The 8,570-nt window shown below is 48.4% G+C and overlaps 1 protein-coding gene across 1 annotated transcript in view; it reads right to left on the bottom strand.

Moving 5' to 3' along the window:
• Window positions 1-8,570, bottom strand: part of CDC20 (cell division cycle 20) — a 710,318-nt gene that overhangs the window by 117,027 nt on the left and 584,721 nt on the right. The gene's annotated exons all lie outside the window — the stretch shown is intronic.

The raw sequence follows: 8,570 nt of genomic DNA, 5'->3' as shown, positions 1-8,570 counted from the left end.
AATATTTGAGATCACAAAAAGATGCTGGCTCAAAAGGGGAGAATAATTTGAGACAGCATAAAGTTCAAATTCCAGGGAGAATAAGGAATTTTGACAGGAGGTCTCATGTGAAGAACACCTTTAAGAAAATATTTGGATAACTTATGGCCCATAACATTTGAGCCATTGAATCCAAGGTGGAAATTTGAGATGGCGGCTAACTGGACTAACTGTAGCAGCTGCCACCCCTTCCTTAAAAATCTGTCAAAAATTCTAAAGTGGATGATAGTGGAGCTCGGAAAGGGTCAATTTTCTGTGTGTTGGCCCAAATTGAGAACCTTTTCCACTTACTGCAGTATAATTTCCTGGTGGATGGCTTGTGAGAAGACAAGAGAATTTGTCTTGTGTCTTCTGAAATTGAATGAAGCCTGGCAATTAGGGGAAGTAGATTAGCCAAGCAGTCAGTTTCATGGACTGCAGGGAAGGATGGAGGTCCCCTGATGGGTGCGTCAGAAGGTCCGGAACTGGGTCCAGGATCCATGGATCTTCCAACAGGTGATGGTGGAGAAACTGGAACCAAATCTGTAGAGGCCAGTAGGGGGCTATGAGGATAAACTGTCCTTCCCAGCGATTTTGCTTTCTGTAAAAATCTGGGTATCCGTGGAAAGGGTGGGAATGCATGAAGGAGACCCGGGGACCAATCGTGTATGAGTGCATCTCTCGGGGGATGTCCCGGAGGTGGTATTAGGGCAAAGTAGCTTCTGCATTTTGAATTGATGTGGCTGGCAGAGAGGTCACAGCAAGGCCGGCCACATTTGCAGAAAATTAACTCCGCAACCTGTTTGAGACCCCACTTGTGAGGGAGCAATATCGCCCTGCTTAGCTTGTCCGCTATCACGTTGGATTTCCCTGGGATGTGCATTGCTAACAGAAAATTCTGGGATGACAGCCCATTGCCAGACCCTGAGGGGCTTCTCGTCAAAGGAGGTAAGACTTTGTTCCACCTTGCTTGTTAAAGTACCAGACTACTGACATGTCAGTCTGAATTGCAATAGTTCCTAGAGGAAGAGAGTCCTGAAAGTACTGCAACACCAAAGTACCGCTCTCAACTCCAGAACATTGATATTCAGATGAGACTCTTGATCCGTCCAGGTGCCTTCGGCAGTCTTTCCCTGAAAATGCCCCCCCACCCTATCAGGGAAGTGTCCGTGGTCACAGTGTCTACTGGGGGGGGGGGGACAAAGGGCCTTCTGATTGCGACATGAAGAGACGTCAACCACCACCAAAGGTCTCTTGCAGGTATCTGATTAGAATTGTGGTGCATAGTCAGTTTCTGGCAAGACCACTGAGCAAAGAGGAGCCATTGAAAGATTTGCATACGCATCCGAGAGTGATATTGCAGGATTGCAGCTGCCATCAAACCTAGCACCTTCAAGACCTCTGCTGCTGTAGCTTTGTTCTTTGACACCAGTGAGTTGATGTATTGGCGGAGAAGTAAAACTCTTTCGAATGGAAGACGTAGAGTGGTGGTTGAGGTATCTAACTCTGCTCCTATAAAAACAGGATGCTGCGATGGCGATAAGGCAGACTTTTCGAAGTTGACTAATGCCTAATTGATGGCAGAGTGTTGGTGTGTATTGTTTTGCCTGAGTCAATTGATGCCTGGTGGTAGCGGTGGGGAGCCAATCGTCTAGGTATGGAAACACCTGGAATCCTAGAAGCCTCAGGTGAGCAGTGACCACTGCCATGCATTTGGTAAACTCTGGGGGCTGTAGTGAGACCAAAGGGCAGGGCTCGAAACTGGTAATGATTGGCTCCCAGCAAGAAACGCAGGTGATCCCTGGAGCGTCTGTTCATCTTTGATAGTACGCATCCTCGAGGAGATCTATGGAGCACATCCAATCGCCTTTCCCTAGGAAGGGAAGAATGGACTGAAGCGTGACCATTCGGAACTTCTTTCTTTATGAACTAATTGAGTCTGCTGAGGTCCAAGATAGGTGTTCAGTCCCCCCGTTTTCTTTGGTACCAATTTTTAGTAAGTGCCGAATCCAACTTGGTCTGCTGGGACTGGTTGGATGACTCTTCTAGCAATTTGTGGACCTCTGATTGCTTGTTCCCCGAGACTGGGTGGAACATCTGGGATTCTGTATACAGGAGTGGGAGGGGTAGAGAACAGTATGAAATATTCTCTGGAAATGATGCTTTCTACCCAAGTATCCGACATTATGTTTAGCCAGGCTTCTGGGTACAAAGATAAGCGACCCCCGACTGCCTCCAGTGCCAGGCAGCCGGGCCTTCCTTCGGGGGGCTGCTGGTAGGGCTGACCAGAGAACTGTCCTCTGTCACCCTGTTGCTGTGGACCCCCTCTGCCATGCGGGCGGAGTCTTCCATTACAACTCCCCTCCTCTGCCAATAGAGGGGTTTCTCCACTTGTGTCCTGGAAGGTTCCCTGTGCTTTCCGGAACCACATTTTTCCACCCTTGGGATAGGGCCAAGTAGGGGGTAGAAAAACAGACTCCAACGGCAGATAGGGTCTTGCCTTTCTGCTCACACCTGGTTAATGTTTTTTACTTTAGGCTCAAACAGTGATGAGCAGTCAAACAGGGTGTTAAAGGAAGACTTAAAGGGCTCCGCAAAGGAACAGATGCATCCAGGCTGGTCTCCGCAGAGACATGCCTGAACTAGCAGCTCTACTCGAACCATCAACTACATAGGATACGAGACGCATGGATGAGCTCACAACCAAATTTAGGGTAGCAAGCTGTGTGTTGACTGTCTGCCACCCCTGCAGCTCTCCTAGCTCGTTCTGAGATCTCTTTGGAGTCTCGTGAAATGGGTTAAATAGTTTAGCAATCTGAGAGAAAAGGTCGCTGAACTAAACATGCATTTCCCATATCTATCCATGATCCTAGACTTTCTATTAGGAGGATGGATAGATGTGGATGTTTCAGACACTTCCTTTTTGGTGGCTGCAGCTACCACCATGGCATCAACAGGCACTCCCTTGGTCAAAAAGGCTCTGTCCACTGGGGCAGAGATAGCGGCGACTCTGCCTTACGAGAGATCAGGTTCATGAGTTCATCGCAGGGCAGAGCACCCAAGAAGTGGAAGGTTGAGACCCAAAAGCCTTTAAGAGCACTGACTCGTCCTCAGTAGGGGGTTTGGACTGCCAACCGCCCCTCTGATTCAGGATCTCCAATATCTCTGCAAAGGAGATATCCTCAGAGGGGGATCAAGGGGACCCTTCTGACTCATCCAGGTCAGTGTCAGATGTCAAGGACTCTGTGGGGAGTCCAAATGCCTCCTCTTGCCCAATCTCTTCCTGGGTACCTCCTCAATGGGGGGACCTGGGGAGGTCTCAGAAGAGCAGGGGACACCCTGTGGGTGTACTCGAGGCTCAGGGTCTCTACACTTCGCAGGGGGACCGGTAGATAAAGCGGACACAGGAACGTGAGGGGAGAGGAAAGGTCGAACCGATGTGGATGATGTCTTAGGAGACCTGACTCTCCTCATGGCGTTGAAAGCGCCATGGTTCCCATAAGGGGTAGACTGACCTGAATGGACCGTCTGATCCTCCCTGCACCAAAACCATAGGCTCCGAGCCTGAGGTAGGAACAGAGCTCAGAGCCGAAGCCCCGAAAAGGAAGAGGCGGCACAGACATATCGGTCAGACTATCCTCCCCGGACCAGATAGGAGAGAGTCTGCTCCTAGCGTCCTCGGTCGGCGCAGAGGACGTCCGAGTAGATGGAACCGATAACCCCGGTGTGGGTCTCTGTTCCAAAGGTTCGACAATAATCTGTTCCAGCTCCTTCGGCTCCAGTACAGCTTGGAGGAGTAGTCAAATCCAGTTCAATGGTCTTCGGCTCCGAAGTGGTCGGGGCCAACAATTTAGCAAGTCCTGGTGCTCTTAAAAGCTTCTGCACTAGCCAATCCATATCCAAATCAGATAGGCTGACCGAAGACTTAGTGGAATGCACCAAAGGTGCGGACTGGAGGAGATGAGTGGACCTCAGACCGGCTTCAAAACTGAGCTGGCTCCGAACCAAAGGGACACACTGTTCTGAGTGCTGTGGAGTCAATGACCCTGTACCCTCTGATCTCTTTGCCCTCTTGGTCTGTTTGGAATCAGAAGACTTCGAAGATTTTGAAGTGCTGGCACTTTCCTGGCTACTAAACACTTCAGAAAAAGAATGCTGAAGTAACCCCCTATTTACTAGTTTTCTCTTCCTTTTTAACAGGACCCTACATGAAAAGGAATGGCATATACTGCAGGAGTCTTGGAGGTGTTTAGCCCCCAGACAATAGACACATTGGACATGTCCGTAAGACATTTTCTGTCCACAATCTGGACACCTTTTAAACCCCAACTTGGGGTGAGATTTCTCTCTCTGACATTCTTTTGACAGAAGAGCACAAAAAAATACCTGTAAAGGCTAAATACAGGGCTAAGCCCATACCAAGAAAACTAATGGCACTTAAAAGGGCCTAACACCAAAAAAACAAAGGGCCTAACACCAAGAAAACAAACTACACACAGGGTAGATCTCTACAAAAACTAACCTACTTTGTTTTAAACTAGAAACACACTAAACAGTAACAAAACACCCAAAAAACTAGAACTTGCGATTTGTCAAAATGGTCCGAGTTAACTGGATCACAGAGATCTCTCTTGCCACGGCAAACTAGATCAGAGGCAATTCCAGCAGTGTATTGTGGGATAAGAGGCTTGGTCTCGAGCTACTGACAAACCTTGAGCTTTGCTATCGGCCATGTCGGACAGAGGATTGGCTCCGAACCCATCAGTGAGAATAAACAGAGATTTAACAACTTCACATTGAAGGGTTCCACTGCCATGAGGGCCTGTAATTCAGACACTCTTCTTGCTGAAGTGATGGCTAGAAGGAAGGCTGTTTTCCAAGAAAGGAATTTCAACTCTGCTGCTGCAGCTGGCTCAAAGGGGTGAGCTTTTCCAATACAAAGTTAAGGTCCCAGGCTGGAGTGGGGGGGGGGGGTCAAATTTATGGCCCCTCCCCAGGCTGGAGTAGGGGCTCTCCTGGAGGGGGGGTCAAATTTATGGCCCCTCCCCAGGCTGGAGTAGGGGCTCTCCTGGAGGGGGGGGGGTCCAATTTATGGCCCCTCTGAGGAATTGTTTTAGCTGGGGGTGAGAGCAGAGGGGTGGCTCAGTATTATAAATGTGCTGAAATGGCAGAGGCATGAATTTTAATTGACGAGAAGGATAGGTCCTTGTGGAGCATTTCTATTAAGTACTGAAGAATAAGAGGAAAGCTTGGCACCGTTGTGCCCATCCCCTGCGTCTGCCCCTACTTTTCAGCATAGATTTTTTAGTACTAGGTCTCCTTGCCTCCAGAATGAGATCTAGCACCTGCTTACTGAGGGATGCTACTGGAGAGCTCAAGGAATTAGCCAGGCTGTAAGCTTCAGGGTTTGAAGCTGAGGGTGCAGAATCTGGCCTGCCTGGGACAGCAGGGAAGGGGTCTGAGGCAGGTGCAATGGTTCCAGCAGTGTCATACTACGCAACAGGGGGTACTAGTGCTGCCGCAGCCAGTCTGGTGCAATCAGTATTGCCCTTGGCTTGTCCTGGTTGATCTTTAGCAGAACCTTCGAGAGGAGAGGCAGAGAGGGAAGGCATAAACAGAAAGGCTTTCCGAGGTAAAGGACAGGGCCATCCACTTTCCAAGCTCGAGTGTGGTGAGCTCTTGTGCAGAATTTGTCCAATTGGTAGTTCTGAGGGGAGGCAAACAAGTCTACCTTTGGAGCCCCCCATTTGTTCAAGAGGTTGAATATTTTTGGTTCTAGTTTTCATTCGTGTGGGTCCATGAGATTTTTGCTCAAGTTGTCTGCCAGTGAATTTAGCTCACCTGGCAGCTTGTAGGTGCACTTGGTAGCTCAAGGCTGTGTTCCACAGAGCCATGGCTAGTCTGCAGAGAGGGTACGAGTGGGTTCCCCCTATGTACCACAACTGTGGTGTTGTCTGTCTTTACCAATAGTTGTCCAGGAAGAATGCAGTCTTTGAAGGCTGTCAGGGAATTCCGTACAGCTATTTCTTTTTGATAGATAGGCAGGTGCATCCATCTCTGGTTTCATTTGCCCTGAATGCACTGCCCTGCCAAGTGAGCCCCCCATGTATAGTCTGATGCATCTGTTAGGGTTTGGGTGGCAGGGGGTAAAGGAGCTCCTTGTGGTAGCAGGTCTCTGCCCACCAAAGGAACTAGTCTTTATACAAGGAATGATGGGAATTAATTGATTCCAGGTCCTGAGAAGGACACCATAGGCTTTTTAGGTACCATTGTAGTTCTCATATGCAGTCTTGCATACAGAATTAGTAGAATGTAAGAGGCCATGAACCCCAGGGCTTGCAGATAGCTGGGGTTTTGTGGCCAAAAGTTTGAAGTAGGTTGCCAAATAAACTTGTTTCTCCAGAGTGAGGAAAGCCATCTGGGAAGTTGTGTTCAAGCTTACTGGGTGAGATTTCTTTTCGTTTATGGTGTACTCCAGTGAGGTTAGAAGTTTCTTTACAAATGCCAGATGTAATAGCAAGTCCTGGCTTTCTGCCCGAATCAAACAATTGTCCAAGTATGGGTATATTTGAATATTTCTCTGCCTGCAAAATGCAATGGCTGGAGCTAGACACTGTGTGAATACCCTGGGCACAGTAGATAAGCCAAATGGAAATGCAGAGAACTGATAGTGCATGGAACCTGCCCTGAAGCATAGGTATTTACTGCAAGATTCCCTTATTGGAATGTGCAGGTAAGCTTCCTTTAAGTCTAAAGTTGCCAGCCAGCCATCTTTGCCAAGCATAGGAAGAAGCTGTTGAAGGGTTAGCATTTTGAATTTTGGCATTACCAGAAAGGTGTTTAAAATAGAGCTCAGGATAGGACGCCAGGAGCAGTCTTTTTTGGGTACCAGGAAAAGTCTTGAATAAAAACTTTGTCCCCTTTGTTCTGCTGGGACAGGTTGGAGAGAACCTGCTGTTGGGCCTCTGCCCACTGATTTGGGGGTAGGTCTGGCCACTGTATGGGGTTGGTAGTGTGGAAGTGAAGTCTATATCCTTGGGAAAATATGTTCAAAACCCATTTGCCCTGGGTAAGGAGTTCCCAGTTTTTTGCATGCAGGGCAAGCTTTCCCCCTAAGGGAGCAGGCAGCTGAGCAGGGCTTGGAAGGGTTAAGGTTAAGTCATTGTGCCATTTTTCCATGGGGGGGGGCGGGCTTACTACTCCCTGCTTTGGAAGTGGGAGCCCCCCACTATTTAGGTCTGTGCGCAGCCTGTTGAGGATACTCCCCCAGAGTGTGCAAGGTTTCACCAAAAAATCTTCTGGAGGGGAAGCAGAGGGAATGGAATCCTCTGCGTCAGAATCCTCATAGGTAGATAAGGGCAAATCCTGGTAATCAGGACAGAAATTTCAGATTCCTGATCAGAAGAATCAAAGAAAATCAGTTCTAGGTCTGAGGAAAAGGCTGGCTTCCCCTAATTAAGGTAATAAGGTCTTCAGCCATTCTAAGCATTTGTTTTTTAGGCATATGGGCCTGAGCCTGTGGTTTGGACGTCTGTTTCCTAGGCGCGGTGCGAGTTTTAGTCCTGGATGAAGACTATAGCATCGGCTTAAAAATGCAAGTCTGTAGGCCTGAATACACCCTCAGAAGCAGGTGCCTGCACAGTGGCTCCGGACCCATCCAAGGTAGAGACATCTGTGGGTTCCAAGGTAGAGACATCTGTGGGTTCCATAGGTGAAGCATCTCGTGGCATACCAGACTCCAAATGGGTCTCAGTAGAGGCCTGCAAGTCAGAAGTAGCGGGTATCAAGGGCTGCGAAAGCTTCTCACTAAGTACCGGCGAACTGGCGACTGGCTTAGAAGTGTCGTCGGCAGTTTTGGACCTCGAGGGCCTGTCTTTTTCCATTTTTTTGGAATTCAGGTAGTTGGATGGCTAAGAGACTTCATTTTTGGATAATTAGAGAGGACCGAAATATTTAGAGGCAAAAATGTACCGAAGGAAAGTGCGCTGATTAAAGCACAAAACCGACAGCAAGGTATGTTGTGGTCAGGGCCTAGGCAAGGAATACAGTACAAATGAAAAATCTTTGAGGTATTTGCTTTCCACAAGTAATGCAATTAACTTTTACTGACATTGGTAAGGAGCAAGAAAAAGTTTCCCCAATGGGGTACTTAGCTTCAAGTTGAAGACTTCGGTTCTGAAACTCGAAAATGAAAATTTCAGGAGTCTGACAACTGGCACTTGCGAACTGCTTCTGCTACCACACGGAAAGAATGATGCAATGGTGTCAGCTGCATGTTTTATACCCCATCATGGAAGAAGGGACAGCAACAGACACAGGACCCAAGACTTTGTTAATCAGGCCGACTGAGGGCAAATTGCCACCAGATTACCCCAAATGCAATGACTGCAACACTGAAAGCCCACACCACCACCGAAAGCCCACATTGCACAAGTAAAGATCTCCTCCACCTACAATACCCAACACTTACGTTTCTGCAGGGGGGCAAGCACCCCTGCATTCCCCATGTGGAGGGCTCTGCGCCCCCCCCCCAAATTAAATATACCAACTCC

Source organism: Protopterus annectens, chromosome 10.part0 (genome assembly GCF_019279795.1).
Source record: "Protopterus annectens isolate FY-2018-M chromosome 10.part0, PAN1.0, whole genome shotgun sequence".
Lineage (NCBI taxonomy): Eukaryota > Metazoa > Chordata > Ceratodontiformes > Protopteridae > Protopterus > Protopterus annectens.
This window is presented reverse-complemented; position numbering and strand designations above follow the sequence as displayed.